At 39.7% G+C, this 21,881-nt stretch overlaps 1 protein-coding gene across 9 annotated transcripts in view; it reads right to left on the bottom strand.

Moving 5' to 3' along the window:
* Sytl2 (synaptotagmin like 2) overlaps positions 1-21,881 on the bottom strand; it is a 107,070-nt gene that overhangs the window by 66,505 nt on the left and 18,684 nt on the right. The window lies entirely within an intron of this gene.

Raw genomic sequence — 21,881 nt, forward strand, 5'->3', positions numbered from 1 at the left:
AAAAACAACAATGTAGGTCAGCAAAGGGAGGAACTACCTTAGAGAAAAACCACTCAAAGGAGAAACCAAGCCAACTTAAAAACCAAAAATAAGCCAAATGACTGGGAATACAAATCATTTCTCAATAATAAGAGAGTGAGTATACCCAAGTCTACAGGGATTACTGTCGTGTTTGCCGAAGGAGTAGTTGCTGGGCTGAGCAAAAGTTCTCCTTGCATTCAGCCCTCCCACCCATCTTCTGCATGCTGTTGAGTGATTTTCTAAAACCCAGATCCAACCAAGCAACATTTCGAGTCTTTAAACTCTATCAACTTCCCGTTGCCATGAGCTAACACTAAAAATCCCTAACGTGGCCTGTGAACTAGGACCTCTTTCCTCTCTAAGCTCTTTTCCTTGCACTCAGGCATCTGCATTTTAATACCTTTTACCTTCAGGCTTTGCACATGCAGTTCTTCTTAGAATACCTTCCCTCTTGGGTCTTAACCTCAGTGCCATTTACTGGCCTTCCCTAACCTTTCAAGGCCAGGTAGGTACCCTCCTGTGTGCTACATAAGCACCTGATTTCCTCTGTCACAGTACTCATCACACAGTCTTAAATCCCTGTCTACTCATGTTTGTCTCCCACAGTTTATGAGCATGGTTTGGGTCTCTGAGTGCTTTGTATATCCAGGATTTGCCACTAAAATAGGCACAAAAGTATTTGTACACATTAAATAAATACACCCAGGTAGAAAGGGATTGAGCTCCTTACTTCCCCCTAACAAGAACCTGACAGGACTCAAGGGCCTAAAGGTGAAAAAATCAAATCCATATTTATTGGGTCCCAGCTCCAGGTCTTGCAAATGACACTGTGGTTTAAGTCACATGACTAAGTCTCAATTATCTTATGTGTTTGATGAGTACATTCCCTTCCTTAGGGAGATTATTGTGAAACTCTGGTGAGAATTCAGGATACCATAGAAGACAAATATGAAACAACAAATATGAAACAACAAGCAGCAATAGGAACGGCAGCATAGAAGAGAAATTTGAGTTTCAAATATAGGTTGTGCTCAATTCCTATTTTCCAAGTCATCCCTGCCATACCACATCTGTAAAAGCCAATCCTTCTCTTCTTGTCAACTCTCTAAAAATTAAACAGTTGGCACTCACCTTCGATGGATCAAGGAGAAGAGCTGGGTTTAAAGCCCTAATCTCAACCATCTCATCTGACCAAACACAGTTTCAAGGCCCATTAATAAAAGATTTTCTTTCCTAATGTGTTGTGCTGTAAGGAGGGGCCCAGAAAGCATCTTCTGTCCGAGACAGCTGTTGGTATATCAAAGCCTACAGATTCCAAGGAAAGGGAGGGAAAACTCGTGTTAGCAGTGACTCTCACATGATGAGTTTTGAGAAGAGAAGCAAACTGTTCTGAAAGTCCCATGACAAGGAGAATGAAAACTTGAAAGAAAAAATCTAGGCAGTAGGAAAGCAGAAACAGACAGGCTTTGAGTTGGAGAGAATGGTGCTTGGCAAAAAGGAAAACCCCTGATCAGTGGGTTCATCCCTAGTGGCGACACAAAATCAATCATTTCTAAAATTAAATGCTTTGTAAACTTCCTAGATCACAATAATATCAAAGGATGATGGAAGAGTCCACAGGTGTTTCAGAAGAAGCCGAAGATGGAGTAAGCTGAGTATGACAACCAGAATCTTTGCTCGTCTCCTTCCCAGCAGAAAGGTCTGCCCCCAGCATTCCAGACAGGTGGTCATTAGGCCACCAGGCCCATGCTATCAAGTTGTGAGTGCTAAGGGTGGTAACCGCCTTGCTGGGCTGCTCCATTTCTCAGACTCACTGCGTATCATGATTGACCCGCCTGGAAGTTCTGTTTCATCCTGTCCTCTGGAACCACATTTAGTTAACTTCCTTTCACACAACCACCTAAAAGAAAAAAATTTTTCATGCTCTCCCTGAGTTGTCTTTATTCTTCCTTTAACTATTTTTCACATGATGTTTTCTAAACCTCTCATGATCTGGGTCATTTTCCCCCAGACTAAAAAATGAGGAGGTAGTGCTAAGTGCATTACACTAAGTATGATCCCAGGTAATCGGTTTGACCACCCAGAAAGGAAGGTATTCACATCGTGTACACAAGAACACCAGAGCTCAGGGAATGAAATAATGTGTCTAACGTTGCCCAACGAAAATGTAATCTGAACCCAAGTCTAATGGTTCTGAAGCCAGTATTCTTGATCTTTCACCGAGCCACCACACTCAGAGCTAGATAGGGGCAAAGAGGAGACCAGAATCCAGGTTTCTTAATTCACACTTCTCTTTTCACTATATTCCCCCTTCTGTACATTCTATTTACTTCTTGGTTACTTCCCATGGGTAACATGAATTGGCTCTCAAAACATGGTACTACTCAATAGGAATAGGAAAATGATTGGGTCCTTTGGGTTTGTTTTATGGGTAGACATGGAAATACCAGATAGAGAAAAAAAAAAAAGACACCTGTGTCAACATGCAGGTATTATATTTGTTCCGTGGCTTCTTACAATGGTATAGATTCTTGGAACCAGAAACTATTACTAGAAGAATTGACTTGTTATATGATTATACAGAAATATATTTATGAAAAGCCATTTTGCCCACACGTTGTTGGGAAACAATTGCTCCATGAATATTTTCTTGTTTCTTCATGGTCAGGGCTCTCAGCACTATTTAAAAAACAAAAAAACAAAAAACAAAACAAAACAAAACAAAAAACATAAAACCACTCATCCTAATAAATTGGGCTTCTTGAGAAGGAAGAATAAACTCTTGTAACTCGTTTGATGTTGCCTCTCAAAATAATATGAGTTGAAAAAATAAAATGAATAAGTGAAAAGAATTTATGAAGAATGAAAAATGAAATGATACAGATGGAATAAAATATAATATAATCATCTAATAATAGGTTTATGTTTTACCAAGGAGGGAAAACTGAACATTCAAAGCTAGTAGTTATCCTCAAGATCAAAACTCTTCACTTTTGCAAAGATTCTCCCAAAGGTAGAAGCTTTTTTCTATTTTCTTCATTTCCTCCAGCTCTGGAACTTTGTAACTAAGAGTCAGCATCTCCTAGTAATTGGTTTGGTAATCTTTAACTAAAAATAAATAAAATAGGGTAAAAAGAGTATTTTTTATTTTTAGATACACAAGACAGTAGAACGTATTTTGACAAATCATACATACATGGACTAAAACTTCCCATTCTTGTGATTGTACAGGATGTGAAGTTACACTTGTAGTGTATTCATATATGAACACAGGAAACTTATGTCTGATTCATTGCACTGTCTTTCCTTGTCCCATCCCCTCTCCCTTCCCTTCATTTCCCTTTGTCTACTCCAGTGAACTTCTATTCTTCCCTCCCTGCCCCTTATGGTGTTTTCACATCTTACACACCAGAGAGGAAAAAGGGCTTTTTATATGTAGCAGTTCCCCTATTCTTTAATCTCAAATTCAAACCTAAGGATAATGTTCCTGGGCTTCTGAAAAGCTTAGCACAGTCATTTCTTGGCCTCAAGTTTAAACTTAGGGTACCCACAGGAATCAGAATTTCATCCAAGAGTAAGGTAATGGCGTCACATGAGGAATACAGCATCACACACAACTAACCCTCATTCGTTAAGGACTAATAAAGGAATCACATACCAAGTATGTGGGGGTGGTGAGGAGACACAAGGATTTAGGAAGGAAATTAAATGAGGTATACCTTGGAGGAGAGTATTCTAGGCAAGAGCACTGGACTGTGAAAGCAGAAAGGTATTCAAACAGAAGACTGGTATCTTGAGTATTCGGTATTAAAGATTAACAGTGACAGAGGTTAGACCCCAAGGGCTGAAATGTCAAAAGAGGGATTTTTTTTTTTTTTTTTTTGCAGTGGTGGGGTTTAAACTTGGGGTGCCTCGTGCATATTAGGCGAGTTCTCTACCTCTGAGCTACCTCCCCAGCCTAAACCCAAATTTTTCACACTTGAGAAATGTGCTAGAATCTTCCTTTTAATCTATTTCTTCTTGATGTATCAGGATTACAAGAAAGAAAAACAGTGAAGAAACAAAAGAACTGGGAAATGGACAGCAAATGGTTCATTTGTACACCTCACACCTGAGCTAAAAATTCAAATCAGATCTATAAAAGGGATGACTTACCTTTGACAGCATATCAAGAAGCTGCTTTGCACCAAAGTAGAGCAGGGTTCACCTGGTACTGCAAGAGCTGCTGTAAAAACCAAAGCCTTCATGGACACCTACGGACGCCTATAGAGCTTGGGAAGCATCTTCGAAGTTCTACCTAAATTCAAAATACCAGCACCCAGCACAGGCCCAGATCCCAGTTCTGGAAGAGGGCAAATTCTATGTCCTGAAGGTTCTGATACTCTACACAGTCCCTGCCTTCAGAGAGTTTACATTCTGGAAAGGACGACAGGTATTAAACAAGCCCAAAGGAGCCCTACAAAGTAGAAGAGCAGAGGGTTACTAAACTTTTAACTTGGGGCAGGGGAGGTTGATGTGGTCTTTGGGGCACTTGGGAAGACTTCCTTCAAGACATATGATCTCTGTCAACTGCAAACTCCACAGTGACAACTAAACTGAGAATGTTATAGCTTTAATTCTATTTGTGATGTTTCAATAAAAGAGTGGTATCCAAATCTAGCTGATGAATAGCAGATTTCCAGACCTTGCTCAATTTACTGAACCAAAATCTTCAGGATTAATGTCCAGAAATCTGCATTTTCTAAAATGTTCCCACATAAAGTGGATATTTAGCTGGATCTGGAAATCAGTTATAAACAATTCCCAGTAGGCCAGAAATGTCTAATAACTGACGAGAAGCATAGCAATTAGCCAAAGTTGAACACGTTCATTTATATGTGTATTGTTTTCAACTGTGACAAGAGCAAATACAAAAATCAAGCAGCGGAATCATAGTCATAACCAGTTCTTTGTGCAGATAAAACTAAGACTAATTGCTTAAGGTCACACAGTTGCCTGACTTAGAGCCAGGACACCCAGGGAAACCTCTTATCTTCCAGGACATATACAATTTCAACATAAATAAGGATTTGCAAATGGGCTAATAAATGAGTTGAGCTGCATTTCACAGCATTCCTGAAACCAGCACAATGACAGAAAGCAGAAATTACAAATAAATTCTAGATTTAATTATTTTCTAGATTTCAAATTCAGAAGAAGGGAGTGGAGGAATCAGCTGATATATTAACTAGACTGGAATTAAACCCAGAATCATAAAGTTAACTCAACTGTAGCTATCAGCCCCTCAGAATTTAAAAGGACTAAAGAAAGCCTCTCTTTGGGTATAATTATGTACATTCCTACTCAGCCTGGGATAGAGAGTCTCTCCAAATGCACTAACTCAAGGGTTCCCAAAACCAACTGTGCAGTAGTATCACCTGAAAAAATATTTTAAAAATACCAATGCCCAGGGCTTTTCACCCTCCCTTTCTGCCTAATGGTTCTCATTTACCTGATCTGAAATGAGACTCCCACCTGGGATATTTTTGTCAAACGTGCCCACATGATTGTAACATGCAACCAGAGTTGAAACCACTGAACTAACTTTTGGACCCTGTTCAAATACAGGACTAAGTGATGAAGTAAGCAAGGAATCCAGGGCACAAAACATAAGGAGGCAAGGTCATTGAGCTCAGCACCTGTTCCTGCAAACACCCTGAGAATGAGTGCATTCTTAAGAGGATGGGCACCAAGGACGTAACATTTAAGGAGACACTCTAAGAGTGCTGCAAGAATAGTGTCAACACTTACATGATCTTGTCTCTAAAGACTGTGTACCCCTTGTCCCTCCCCAACTCCACCCTAGTCTCAGACCTGCTCAAATCTCTCTGGTCAGGTCATTAATTATCCCATAAAGATGTATCAGTTTCCTAGAATGTTCATGGTCTTCCTAGATCCACTCCATTCTTTAAAGAAACACTTATTTTGAAACTAATATAGGTGGAAAATGTGTGCCACATTCATGTGCTACTGACATAAGAGACTGCTGCAGAACAGTGGAACACACTGGCTTTCAAGTCAAAAAGCAATTGGATGAGTATTATCTTTTGTTTTTTGTGGGGGGGATACTGGGGATTGAACTCAGGGACACCTAAACCACTGAGCCACATCCCCAGCCCTATTTTGTATTTTATTTACAGGGTCTTAATAAGTTGCTTGGCACCTGGCTTTTGCAGATGCTGACTTTGAACTAGTGATCCTCCTGCCTCAGCCTCCCAATTTGCTGGGATTATAGGTGTGTGCCACTGTGCCTGGTAAGTATGGATCTTTTACTGGTTCTTTAGCAGTTCCCCTAAGAATTCTGGGTTCATTTCTATATCACATGGGCAGCAAAACCTACCTTGCAAGGTTACTGTGAGGATGATGTTCGGCTGTAAGTAAAACAGCCTGGGACACATTGAATGCTCCCTCAACTTCTATTGACAAGAAATCTCCAGCACTGCACTACCCAGTCCTATTTCCAGCCTTTCTGCTACTGCCCTTCCCATTTACCCCCCTAGACTCACCCCTTCCTTATCTCACTCTATTTTATGAAGGAGTTGAATTCTTGGTTTTTACAATCCCAAACATACCCATTCCTGCCAGTGGACTTTGAGGAGGTAAAAGATAATTTTTTGGGGGGGAGTTGGTAGTAGAAAGGGTGGGTGAAAGGATCTCATTCCTAAATCACTAATTTTTATTCTAAATCTTCTCATTTTATGCTTTGAATCCCATTTTAGAAAACCAAAAGCCAAGAATTTGACATCTTGGTCTCTGGTTCTACACTAAATGCCTTCCTCTGATTCCTCCCCCCAACTCCCCACCCCAGTACCAGGCAGAGAAGATTTGGCATTTCTATATCCCTAGAATGTAGCATGGTGTCTGGCACACAGCAGGTACCTCATTAACTAAATAAATGGAGGACAGAAAAAAAGACAGTAGCAGAGAAAAAGCAGGACAATTCAACGGAGTAGAGAAAGAAAAAAAAAAAGAAAGAAAGAAAGAAAGATTACAAGGGAGGCACAAAAAAATTAACAAATTATCTTCCATAAATGCATTTTTAACTCTGTGGTAGGCAGACTCATAATCTTCCAAAGATCCACATCTTAATTCCTGGAACCTATGAATAGGTAGCCTTACATGGTAGAGAGAATTCTGTGATTAAATTAAGGATCTTGAGTGAGGAGATTACCTACCCTACATTATCTAGGTAGACCCACTGTAACCACAAGGCCTTTATAAGGAGGTAGGAGAGTAGAAGTGAGGAGAGGTGAGGGTGAACACAGGTTGGAATGATACGTTTTGAAGATGGAGAAAGGGATCATGAACCAAGATACACAGGCAGCCTCTAGAAGCTAGAAAAGGTGAGGAAACAGATTCCCCCTCAAGCCTCTAAGAAGGAACTCAGCAGATAACATGGCTTATTGGTTTTTGAATCTGCAGTTTGCTACCTGGACCCTCAGTGACTAAATACATCCTCATAAACTACTCAAGGTTGCAATCTGGACACTTTCCTCTTTTTGTCCTGTGGCTAATCATTGCCAGGTTCAACTGACTGAACCCCTGCAATCTCCCTCCAGTTCAACCTTTCCTCTCCTTTTCTGCACTCAAGTAGAGGGTTGAAATCGTCTCTGAACATTTCTGGTTCTCCCTCCCTTCCACTAGCTAGGTTCATGTTCAAAAGCCTCACTGTGCTCACACCATACTTCCACCTAAAAGCCTTCCCCAGCTCCTCTCTGGTGGCAGAGGAAGTCCGGGTTCCTTTCCTAGGGTTGGCATCCTTCTTATCAAGCTCCTTCTTCTTTTTTTTTTTTTTTAAACCTTTTTTAAACTTCATTTAGTTTTGTATGTGGTGCTGAGGATGGAACCCAGTGCCTCCGGAGTGCTAGGCAAGCACTCTACCACTGAGCCACAACCCAGCCCTCCCTCTTCTTTTTCATCGGCCTCTTCCTACCCCTTGAACTCCAGTCGAATCACTCCTCCATACATCCTCTCTGCACCATCATTGCCAGACCTTTGTTCATGCTGTTCTCTCCATCTAGAATTGTCTTCCCTTAGATCGCCACACATTCAAACCTTAACTGTCTCTCAAGTCCCAGCTTAAACACTTCCTCCATGAAACTGCTCCTGCAACTGATTTCCCTTCACAAATACCCCTACCACAAGCTGCCAATATTGCCTCTTTCACTGGGCCCTTATGACACTTATCAGTATTGTCTCTTATCTAAAGTAGAAAAGAGCACAGTCTTCTGAGTCAAATAGACCTAGATATCCTCTAATATCAATTAATTATTTTCTCTGAACTTCAGGCTTCTCATCTGTAAAATGGGCATCATAGCTATCGTATTGGGTTGTTGAAAAGATAAAGCATATATAGGTGCCCAAACAGTATTAATTTGATAATTAATACAGTAGCATTGTTGTAACTTGTAAATAAATCAAATTCCCACTATGCATTCTTTAAGGGAAAGACTTATGCCCACTTCATTTTTTAGACACACAAGTATCTTGCACATACATAGTAGAGAAAAAAATCTTCTGAATACTCAGCAAGTTGCTGAAATGTTGAGAACATCTTTCCAAGTTTCTTGACTTACATAGATTAAGGGTGGTCTCATCTTCAGACATTTCAGAGAGCAGGAGAGAAGCACACTGCATCTCCTTCTGATCATCTGTGTCAGATTTCTTAAGATAGAAATTTTGCAAGATTTGCTCTTTGGTTAATGCCAATAAACAACTATATACCAACCAATAGTTATAAATAAGCACTGTTTTTACTAGCATAGGCTATATAAAGTCATTAAGTTGTAGTTTAGACAGCTGTTTTTTCAGAGCTAGTGAGACAAAGTCACTTTCACTCATCATGTTTAAAAATCCCATGCTGTGGATTCTCCTTCATTCCTTGTTGTATGTGCAAGAGAATCACTTTCCTTCAGGCATTCTTTAAACTACTTTTATGCTAAAAGAAAAACTAGACCCTTTTTTCCCCTCTATCTAGTTGGCAATATCTAAAAAAGAAAAAAAACAAAACATAAAATTTAGGGGTATAGCATCTGAGTTGAAATATGACCTCCCACTTACTAACTTAGTGACCAGGAATGTAGCACTTACCTGAGCCTTAATTTACTCATCTCTAAAATTGGAATGAACCAATACCTATCTCCCTTGCTGAGTCACCACAGGGAGCCAATGAGACAATGGATGGAAAGACATTTTGTAAACTGAAAATACTACACAATTATATTTATCCATTCATCTTCTAACACAGCATGCTCTCCAAACAAACCCCCCATATTCGGAAAACAGGAGGGGTTCACAGGACATTCTAGAAGACACAAAGAATGCTCTCACTTCACCTGCCTTCATAAAGTCCCTGAAACACAAAAGACCTTGTGTTCTCCTTGTAAATATCAAGTAATCCCAGGCACATCCCCTGAAGGAGACTTAAGGAATGTCCAGCTTGATATCTGTGAGGCACTAACATGCTGCCAGCTGGCACTCTCCAGTAAAAGGTGCTATTATATGTAATTAACTAGAACCTCCTCTGCCCAGGCGTCATGCTAGACTCTTCATACGTATGGCATCCCTGAATCTCCCGATCATCCTCTGAGGTAGTTATAGTCCTGAAGGACATTCACCACATGTGACAGGGTGGGAGGAAAAACCAACAATATCTAAAACTGCATTTAACATTAATATTAAATGTCAAAATGGGAAGCAGCAAATATCTCAGCCCCAGCTTAGTTTTCCCCAAACTCCAATCCCTTACTTATTTCCCAGGCCAGCCTGACTCGGACTCACTCAGCACAATGCCTCATAGAAGGATAAAAGCCCTAATGAGCAAATCTCATAAAGTATTCAGCTGGTCTTTTGGAGAAAAACAGCTGGAGCTGACCTTAGGAATTCCACTAATTCCCCCTACCACACATCCTAAAAATAGCCAAAGAGCATTTTCAGCTGGTGATGGCCTTTCCTTTAAAGGAAATAATATGCAAAAAGTCATGCTGGGGTCATTAGCCCAAACCATGAAGTCCCCATGATAAATCCCTGACCAAATGTTCCTATGAGAATCTGTCTTCACAAGGTCAACAATGGAATTTCATTATGAGGGTCCCCCTCCACCCCTACCCCACCCTACTCTCCACTATATAAAGACATACATTATCAACCACTAATTTCCTACGTGACCCTGAGAAACTCACCTACCCTTCCTTGGTCTCAGTTTCCACATCTATAAAGTAAAATCCTGGGCTCTGATCTCTCAGTTCTTCTCCCAATTTAAAACTCCCTGGCAAGTACATTTATTCAATGTCTCCTCACTACCTTCAGGATCAAATTTAAACCCCTAAGTGCACTGGCCCCTCTAGATCTAACCCCTGAAACTTCCTCTACATTGCCCCCTACACAGTACTTTGAAGTTCCTCAAGCTTATCTCTCACACCTCTATGCCTTTGGAACATGCAGCTCCTCTCCCTGCAGGGCCTTTCCCCAGCTGTTTTAGCTCCTAGTCATCTTTCAAGACATAGTCTGGTCCCCCTCCTTTGGGAAGATAAGGCTAGCCCCTTCTTCACAAGTTGGGTTAGAGTCTCCTCTGCAGTCTTACCGGACTCTGCATTACAGACAACTGTCTGTTTACATCCCCCTGGCTAGCCTGAGCTCTCCTCGAAGATAGAGATACCATGTCCATCTATGTATTCACAGCATCCGTCTGAACCTGCTACTCAATGTTTGGTGATATCATACCAAATTTTACCAAAGTACCACTTTCATTTTATAATGTTATTACAAAATACCAGAAATTTATTTATCTATTTAAAACATGTTTTCTCTATTTAAAAAGAAAGACTTTGCCTTATTAGGAGAAATATATATAGCTGGTCAGAATTGTGACATAATCATTGCAGAGTTTGAATATATACATCACATTGTCCCTGAGAAACCGCTCTTTAACTGAAAACTAACCTCCCTTTAACTAACTTTAAAAAGAAATTCAAACTTAGAAATGATGTCCAACTTAGTGTTTTCTTTTCTTTTACCAAAAGAAAGGAAAACTTCCAAAAGGAATAAATTATACACTAAGCTTTCTGAAATTCTCAACCAAGCCCTGGAAAATTAAATAAAAAGCAGCAAGAAAAAATGTGACTGTGTATAGAAAATCAAATGCCTTATTAGCTGCTACTAATGTTAAAAAGTATGTGCACAGGCTGGGGATGTAGGTCAGTGAACAGCACTTGCCTAGCTATGCAAGGCTGTGGGTTCAATCTCCACTATCACATACAAAAAATATATGCATGTGTAATAGAAGATAAACTAATTAATGCAATTAATTGGTAGGACTTGGACTTGATAGAAGAGTGTTAGAAGAAAGAGATATTTTATCTTCCTCTAATACCTTTTTCCAAGGTATTAGACATATTTTTTGCACATATTATCTCTACCACCATAAGCATTAAAGTCTGCATTTAACAGATGAGAAAACTGAAGTTCATGGAGGTTGCCTAAACCCATGTTGCTTCTAAGCAAGAGTCAGAATTTGAACCCAGATCTACCAAGCTCCAACATTCTTCCTGACACACCAGGAAAAGTAGTGGTAAAGGTGGAAGAAAGGGATAGGCACACAATGCCCTGAAAAGTAAACCAAAGATGCAAGGATGGCTGGGGTTTCCCTCAAATCCCCACACTCCCCAAACACTAAACTTTGCAGCACAGAACACTGTTAAACATGATGTATAATACAACCAGTTGCAAAGAGATTTTTATTCTTTATATGATCTCAATTTAGCATATAAAAATAACTCAAAGTGTGGGGAGTAGGTAGGAGGTACGTTGCAGCATCAGGGAATTTATTTTTCTTAAATCTTCACGAACTACAAAAACCCTTGCACTGATCTAGGAAAGAGCTTTATTGTATTAGTGAAGCCTCAAAATGTCTCTGAAGGCAGGCACAAATGATCACTGACACTTCCTTAGTCAGGGTCAGTCCATGTTCAGCGTAGAGGAACAAAACTCTGGGTTCTGATCCTTGCTCTGCCACTATGACTGAAATCCGCAGTTTCATTCACTTTTCTGGGTGGTCTCCCCTTTAAAACAAGATGTTAGAACACCTGATCACTCAGGTACCCTCCAATCATTTTTCCCCTTCATGGACATAAAGTGAATGATAAAATGAATACCAATACCACCACCAAGCTAGCTGAGAGAGAAAGAAAGGTAGGGATAGGCTTTTGGAGAAAATAAGTTATCCTGCTGTTCACTTCAAAAAGGTTTTTGAGAAACTAAATACTTTTCATAAGATGTAGCTATAGTGAAGAAAAGGGTGATAATCAGAAAAATAGGGTACGAAAATGGGTGAAAAGTCCTCTTTCCTTTTTCAGTCCTTCCCCTCCTCCAATCTCCCTTTCTCACTGAGAGCGTCCTGTTTGGGACTAGAGGAGGCACAGCAGATACAACTCTTAAGTAGTAAGACCTGGATTCTGTTGTCAGGAACATTTTGGCTCCAAACTATAGATACATGTCCCCATTTGCAGGATGTTGAAAGTTTACGGTGTACTTCAGCACATATGCTCTTCACAACAGCCTTAGGAGGGGAGGGACAGAGAACAGGTAAGAATCAGGTCACTGTAATTCCCTTCTATAGAAGTGGAAACTGAGGCTCAGTAAGGACAAGGCTTAGCCAAAGTCACACAGATGTTAAGTGACAGAGCTGGGAAGAAAACGCATTTGCAAAGGAAGAACTGGAGACATCAGGGTATATTAAAGTGTCAGTTAACTGGGTGATTAGAGGGGAGGTGAATCAGTAAGGATAAGAATTAAGAAGGGTCGGTTCTGGTGTTGCGTGCCTATAATCCCAGCAGTTTGGGAGGCTGAGGCAGGAGGATCCTGAGTTCAAAGCCAGTCTCAGCAACTCAGCAAGGTCCTAAGCAACTCAGGGAGACCCTACCTCTAAATAAAATATAAGAAGGGACTGGGGATGGAACTCAGTGATAAAGCATCCTTGGGTTCAAACCCTGGTACCAAAAAAAAAAAAAGACTAGGAAGAGGTGAAAACTGACTTAAACTTTGGACAGGAGCTAAACTTTAGATAAACCACATGCCAACTCACTGAATCCAATGTGGAAGATAGGGGACAGTACTACTCTGAAGAGGGTGGGGTACAGAAAGACAAAAAGATGTCTACATTAATCCACACATAAAATGCACTGTCTTCCAGTTCAGAAGTGGACATTCTTTAGACACCATCAGTAAGCTGCCTGTGTATTTTTTCTGGGAGTAGAAGTGGGTGACCTTATTTTTTCCTTGGCACTCATGATAGGGACCAGGGAGAGGGCTCACATGGGGCTAAGATGAAAATATGTGACCTTGGCTTTTTTTTTTTTTTTTTTTTTTTTGGTATCAGGGATTGAACCTTGGAACACTTAACCACTGAGCCACATTCTCAGCCCTTTTTAAATGTTTCACTTTGAGACAGGGCCTCCCTAAACTTCTCAGGCTGGCTTTGAACTTGTGATTCTCCTGCTTCAGCCTCCCAAGCCACTGCCCACCACTCCCAGCCTATCTTGGCATTCTTGACTATTACTGTAACTATCTGGGCTAACTGGCACTCTCAGTTAAGGTATGCCTCTCTGTGGGTGTGACTAATCACATGCTTGTACAGCAGGACAGCCTTCCCAGACTGCATTCATTGCTACCAAGGTTTAAGAATGTAATTAATGAATGAACCTTTTCCTGAGGAAAGAAGAGGGAGGAGGGGAAGTGTTGGAAAGATTTTGAGGTGATGACAGAGCCTCAATGTTACAGAAGAGCTTAATAAAAGAGGTCCCAGCTCTATATATTAGATAGAATGAGGTTTAAGCCAAAAAATGCATCAGGAGACCTGAGTAGAGATCCTTAAGAGGGAAGACCTCAGACACAAAAAAAATAAGAGTTAAGCTAAACTATAGGCCTGTTTTTGATAGGGAACTTAGGTGATATGAATCCCAAGGCTTAACTCTTAGCAGAATCAGAGGTCTTACTTTTTGCTAGTGAGACTTCATAGTCAACCCTCCAGAATTCTGATTCCAATTTTATTTCATCAGGAAACACTTTAAACAATATATCCTCTGTCAAGGTTTCTGAGATGAAATTCTCAGGTGTAATTCACCCAATACAGAGTATGATAAGAGTAAATAACCCTCCCTCATGCCCACCCCACAAGCAACTACAAGTGGTAGAGCTAGCGTGGAGACAGGGATTCTCTGATGGTGTTACCCAGGAAGTGGTTTTGGAGTTCCAAGTTGAAGCTGAAAGTGATTTTCTACAAAAAAGAATTTAAACATCTCTTCCATCACATCAGTACCCAGCACTAACAGTGGAGTGAATGAAATCACCAAAGAGAATCAGAGATTCTACCCTAGAAAGCCAAATCACTTCCTGCATCTTTTTCAGTCTTTCTGGCATCTTGAGAAGCTCATCCAAAGCCTTCTGCAGACAGCCACCAGTGGAGAATTGAAGAGTTGCTTTTGAGCAAAAGTCCAATAAGGTCAGTTTAGTGAGAAAAAAAGAAGAGGACAGGCATACATGTGCTACCTACCTACCTACCTACTTTACACACTTTACCTACTACCACTTACCTATCTCTCTCTCTACCCCCCCCTTCTCTTTTCCTCCCCTCTCCCCATGTTTAGTTCTCAGTCATTTACAAACAATTTATTAACTCTGGAAGCTGCCTCATCCTATTATTATATATACAAAGCTGGGCTGGGTGTTTGCTAAGTGACTATAACACCAGAAGTCTGATGTCCAGGCAGTGAGTAAAATCAGGGACCCTGCCCCTATAGAAGAATAATCTAATAAGACTTATTTTGGGGGCTGGGGAGATAGCTCAGTCGGCAGAGTACTTGCCTTGTAAGCACAAGGTCCTGGGTTCGATCCCCAGCACCAAAAAAAAAAAAAAAAAAAAAAAAGACTTATTTTGGTTCAGATGTAGTTTATTATTGGGAGAACTGCACCAGGATTAGATGTGAAGCTATTGATAGTTCTTAGCATACTGGAACACTTACACGGCCTTTCCATGAATCCTCAGCCCAACATTGTAAGGAAAGTGAGATTATCATTCCCATTTTACAGAAGAGGAACTGAACTCAGAGAAGTGGGATAACTTCATCTCTGTCAGTCATTTTAAACACTGGCATATACATATATGTACATATGCTTATGTAATATAGATGAAATATTATCTACAGACTGACATAATGGAATTTCAACTTTAATTTCAAAAATTACAAACATATGGGCCAGGAAATACACACAAAAAAATTTTCCCTAATGGGGGTAGATCTTCAATAAAATGTCAAGCAACAATAGAAATCTAAAAATATTTAGGTAAAACAATCTTATCCATAAACTTTGATTTCAGAAGAAGATGATAAACACTTATTTTATAAGCTTGTATTTTGTTTGTTTTTACCATCTTTGCCCATGCCAGGCAACCACTGTATCACTGAACTACACTCCCCAGCCCTCATTTTATAAGTTTTTAATTAACAAAGGTCAACTGATAAATACAACCTAAGGCAATATATGTGAGACGGATTCATTAGGTGCATCTCACTGCAGAGAGGAACCATGATTACAGAAAACTGGTATGTACTGGAGAAAGAGCACTGGGGATTAGGTAAAGTCAATTTTGCTCCAGCTCAGTCACTCCCAGTAATGCTAGGTATTTCACTTAACTTTCTGAAGTTTCTATCTCATTTGCAAAATGAGGGCACTGAGAAAGATGCTCTCTCTCATAGACCCCTTCCAGCAACAAAATGTTCTGACTGAAATTGGTGAAAAGGCACAAGTCAGACCACAGTAGAATTTGGCTACAATAAATCATGGCCTCATAATTTATGAGTGTATCACTCATTTCATTTTGAAGTCCAAGAGAACATTATTCCAACATTGGTAGGAGCTTAACAGTTATTTTTTCAGTAGTACTTAGGCTTCTCTAAAGAATGGGATAATTACCAAATTAAATGTCCCTATGTGATAACTGGGAAATATATATTTTGTCTTTGTCCTGGTTTCCTAATTTCCTTGGAATCACTAGAGTGATGAGTATCTTTTGTATATTAATGAAATTATTGGTAGCTAGAAGCCCCGAGGTAGCCTCAGGATAGGGGATGCTCTGAGGAAAAATTAAGTCACCATTAAAAGGTTGAGTTTCTCAGCCCTACTCCTCAACCTCTAGAGAGGAGAAAGGGGCTAAAGGTTAAGTTAAGTTCATGAGTGGTGCCTACATCATGAAATTTCCATAAAAACCCTGCTGGTTTTTCTGGATTGCTGAACACATGGAGTTCCTAGAGAGTGGTGCACCCAGAGAAGGCATGGAAGCTCTGGTGCCATCTCCCATATTTTGCCTTATGCATTTCTTCCATCTGGCTATTCATCTGTATCCTCTTAATGTCCTTTATAACCAGCTGGAAAATTTAGGTAAAGTGCTCCCCTGACTTCTTTGAACCACTCCAGTGAATTAGTTGAAAACGGGGAGTAGGTGGTATGAAGCCCAATTTATAGTCCATATGTCAAAGTATATATTCCTCACCGCGAATTTCCAGGTGAGGTAAAGGCAGTCTTGTGGAACTGAGTCCACAATTGGTGGAATCTACTACTATTTCCAGGTAAACAGTGACAGCATCAAATCAGGACATTCAACAGTATTCACTATGGAACTGATTATTTTGCTTGGAAAACCAGCACACACCTGGGGTCACAAAATGTTTTGTGTTGCAGTGAAAAGAGAAAAGGAAAACCACATTTTAAGTTTTCCCATGTCCCTGTACCCTTGTTTTGATAGTGAAAAGTAAACTAGTCAAAATTAGTTAATTCATTAATAACAATAAGATTATCAAAGGCTTACGTAGCACAGCCTATGCCAGGCACAATTTCACTTTAAGTACATAAACTCATTAATTTCTTACAACAACATGATGAAGTAAGCATTTTACAAATAAGGAAAACGGGCTTAGAGAGAAACTAGCAACTTGGTCAGGTAGTGTGGCTCCAGTATCCACACTCCTGACCTGCATACCATGCTGCCTTCTTGGACGAAGTCTTCATAAGTTTTTGACTCTTCTTGTACCTTTCTCTAGAACCCTAAATCCTCTCTGGCTTTGCTCATATTCTAATCTCCAGCTCAGATTCCACCCACATATTTACTCAGACTAGACTCCTCCAAGCAGTCCAAGAAGCAAAGGCCCCAGGAGGCCTCCAGTCACCTGATGGACCCCACTCAGTCACAAAAGCCAGGTGCCATGTGCCCCAGGGTAGACTTACAACCCTCACAAGGTACCTGGAAATTCCTCTTTCTTAAACCAAGGAGAACTGTCACCTTTGCCAAGATAACCAGTCAGAGGGGAAAAGAAAGCATTTCCCCAGGAAAGGCATTTGATGAACTCACATAAATTGAGACTATGCTTTGCAGAAGTTTAATGGTGGAGAGGGTGCAATGCAATAATTTAAAAAAAAAAAAAAAAGCTGGAGCTTTCAGGGCTTCTGAACCACTAAATGCCTCAAATTCCTTCTGCCTTATTCTCCCATTAGGCAGTCAAAGCCAGCAAGAGGGAAAAGAGTGTAGTGAACCTCATGAATGTCTTGCAAAAAGGGAATAACTAAATGCAAAAAGTACGTCACCTTGAATCTTAACTGTTAATTTCTTTCCACAATTCCCCAGATTGACTGAGTTGGTAAGGAAAACATGCTTCTATCATACAGATGTATAAACTAGTTTCAGTCAGTCCTGGGACTCACTAGTCATTCACACATGCCTGTGACTGCCTGTGGCAACACATCAGCATTTGCATGGAGTTAATGTAGTATCTTCTTATTTGGATAATCCTTCTCATTTGAACCAACCAGAAGAGGTTCCAAGGTAGGGAGGGAAGAAGTGGGAGGTGAAAACAGGAATTTAAGCCAAGAGAAAATCCACACTCCTCCCACAGTGAAATCACAACCATGTATGGTTGCTGAAGGGAAAAGACTTGAATGCCCCCTGAAAGCCAGTGGCAAAACACCAGTGAGGTCTACTCTGTGGAATTCAGTCTCACCTGAAGTCAGAAGCTCTCGTAATTCTAAACAAAACCAAAATGAAATGCCATTAACTAAATACCAAAGTAGATAGGACAGAGTTTCAGGATGGGCTCAAGCAAACAACACAGCTTGTACCAGAGCAGTTGGAAATGAACCCCCTTCAGGCATAGAAGACAAAGAAAAGTCTTTTCCCTTTAACCATTATCTGCAAATGTCTGACATCTTCCCAAAAGTAAAATCCCTTGTTTAATGGTTTTATAAAAAGAAAAACAAACCTTAATTTCTGCGGAAACTTCTTCCATTTCTGTTTTGAAAATAATTCAAAAGACTACTTTTTAAAATTTTCAATGAGAGTTTTAATCACTGTGAAAACTTACAGAAAGTCTGAATTGGTCTAGTGTAATTACTGAGGGTCAAACACTCAAATTTTAATTCTTGAGGTCAGAATCCACAAGGGCTTAAATGAAGCCCACAGCCTCGATTGCTGTTTTGTTTTTTTCCCAAAGAAGCTATATATTGATAGCTGTGGGCTACTGAAGTCCAAGAGTGAACAAAGGTAATTTTCACTCATCTATTACTTAGTAGAATATAAGTAGCATAATGCCTCGCCCAAAAATACTTGTTGAGTGAGCGCTAAATGAAAGAATGAAATATCACCAAGGAAGGAGTAAAAGTGAATTCACACTTCACACTCTGTCTAAGGTGTGACACAAAAACTAATTAAAAAATAAAATGCTATTTTTATAATTCTGTTCATACTAGCTTTATTTATAATAGCAAAAAGTTAGAAATAACACCAATGTGCTTCATCAGATGAATTGTTAAACTCTGGTACATCTACCTATTTCACAGATAATACTAAGCAATGAAAAAGAAAAAGAAAAAGAACTATTGACACACCACAACTCGGATGAACACAAGGGAATTATAATGAATATAAGAAGCAAATCCCAAAAGTTTGCATGTTGTCTGGTTCTATTTATATGACATTTTTGAAATAGCAAAATTATAGAAATGTAGGTAATAGATTAGTAGTTGCCAAGGATTTAGATTGGTATTAGGGTAGTGGGAGAGACATGGGTGTAGATATAAAGGAAGAACAAGAAGGAATCTTGTGATAATGGACTGGCTGCTCTCTTGCCAAAAATGATGGACACATGAGTTGAAATTAAATAGAACTTAATGCACACAGATGCATGTCCTCTTCCACCCCCAACATAAGTACCTATACAATTGGAGAAATCTGAATTGTATCCATGTAAATATCTCAGTTATATTACACTACAGTTATTTAACTGCAGTTGCATTGGGTAGAGAGTACACGGATCTGCCTTTTCTTATAACTTTATAAGAATTTGTAATTAACTCAAAATAAAAGACTAACTTTTTAAAAATCCTAAAGCAACCTCTCCTTTACCACCACCGGCTCCACTAATTTGAGAGAGTGTAGGGAGAGCAAGCAGTGGTTAACACTCAGAACCTTTCCTAACCACCGCCATCTCTCCCACCTCTAAACTCCCAGTGCATCAAGGTTTTTTTCATGCAGTTTAACTTCTGTTCTAAAGAACAAATATCTCTCTTATCTCCTTATCTAGAATAAAGCTCCTGATTCCAGGCCCATATTTGTATAATAACCTCTTAGTGCCTAGCACAGTGCTGAAACTAGAGTCTGAATAAAAGTATTTTTACTAATAAAAGAGTAAATGAGGGAACGAATGAATGATTAATATCCTACTCATAAAAATGGGTAAACCAGACATTTGTAATTTTTCCCATTTTCTCAACTTCAAAAGATCAGTAATAGCTGTGCCCATCTGCCTCACAGGCCTATAGAGAAGTTAAAGACCATCTCCACCTGAGCCCCCTGCTGTTGCTACTGCACACTGTGCTGTGGTCACAGTGCTGCACTAATTATTTGTTGTGTGATCTTGTGCAATTAATTTCTCTGAACCTCAGATTTCCCATGTGTAAAATGGAGGACAGTGCTTGCTTTGGCAAGGAGAAGACATGGCACTACATGAAGGAGACGTGGTATTCACAAAAGGCTGTGCTCCATGCAAACCTCACCAGATGCTCAATAAATGTTTTCACTCTTCCAAAGACACTTCCGGGCACTAATACTCACATCATAGTTCAGAAGAGTGGCCAATTCTCAATAGGTTTGTCTTTTCAATAAATAACCGGTGTTTTATTCATGTATTAACCCTCCTCTAAAGGTAAAACTTTGGTTACATTTACAATGGCAAAAGTCACGTGGATAAAGTAAACATAGAGGATGGAATAGATGGGAAGAGGCACGTTCAAGTGGAAGACCCTAAGATATTTATGGGTAGCTGCAATTAGGACAAGATTCTACAAGGCCCTCTCCCTCCACATCACTGCACAAGGCTTGTCTTGAGCTTGCTGTCTTCCTCCATGGTTCCAGGTAGTTGTTCTATCCACAGGCAGCAGAGTCTAGAGGGAGAAGAAAACCTACTGAGCCCTAAGAATGGCAGGCCAGAGGCACTGAAAGGATGGAGTGAAAGGTTCTGTTTATCTTCCCTCCTAGGGAAGCTATTTGTTTTCAGAATAGGTCTATTGCTTCCTTCTCAGGACTGGGAGTGCCTTAGTCCATTCTTGCCCAAGGGTGGTAACTCTTCCCCCAAGTGTGCAGCTGTCTGAAAATATATTTGCTCTTGATGTGTCACTGAATCATGAGGTGTTCTCTGACCAATACTTCACATTTGGATATCTCTGAGCCCAGGCAGTGGAGAAATTTGCTAACCCATGAGGTAAGGATGGACAAACAGAATATGGTCTCAGGGTTCAATTTCTAAGAAATATACTAACTCGGTCAGCCTTATCAGGCAACAACATTTTGAGTCATAACTATGCACCTGGCCTCTGCTTGGAACTGAGGAGGGATCATCCTTAACAATGACATGGACATAAATGTCCCTTTATGGAGCTTGTGGGCCAATTCTGAATACTCACATTTGTCTGCTTTACTGCTACTTAATAATCTTGCATAGCACAGAAACATGCATCAAAGCCAAGGTCTCAAAAATTGAATTCCAAGCATAGTCATTGTAACTGGCAGAAGCATAAGAAATAGAATATAAAGATATATCCATGTTATACAATGAATGTGTGGCAAATCCTGCAAATCTCAGAAAAGAGAAATGTGCTTTCCAGAAGTATTATAAAATTTAAAAGCCTGATCAGTTTTATTCCCTTCCTTATTAACAGTTAACAATAGAATATATTTAAGTACTTACTTTGTGCCAGGCATCATACTAAGCTCTTCAAAAAATCATCTCAATCTTTAAAATCATCCTTTAAGAGTGATGTACATAATATTATTCTTATTTTATATATTAAAGAAATTTCTTTAGAAAGAAATGTAAATCCAGGATCACTGACTCAGAACCAGTTTTCTCAACCTCAACACTGAGCTACATTACTATATGATTATTTGGTTTAGAGAGAAGGCCAGAGTTATCATTACTATTGTTGAAACAGGAATGTATATACTACAGATAATCAAAATATATTAGATGAGGCTGTTATAAAAATTGTCAATATACAACTGATTTGACCCACATGAGTAGCAATTTCACTTGTTCAATCCAATATAATATCAAGAGACAGAATAGCACCATCCTAGCCCCAGGACAGCCCCTAACATTTCTAGATTTTACTTGCTTCAACCCATAAATTAAAGAGATTGAGTGGAATTTGTCTTTAGGTTCCTTCCAGCTCTATAATTAAAAGGGAAGGAGAAGAAAAATTCCATTTGTTTAACAATGACT

The sequence above is a fragment of the Sciurus carolinensis genome, chromosome 11, assembly GCF_902686445.1.
Source record: "Sciurus carolinensis chromosome 11, mSciCar1.2, whole genome shotgun sequence".
Taxonomy (NCBI): Eukaryota; Metazoa; Chordata; class Mammalia; order Rodentia; family Sciuridae; genus Sciurus; species Sciurus carolinensis.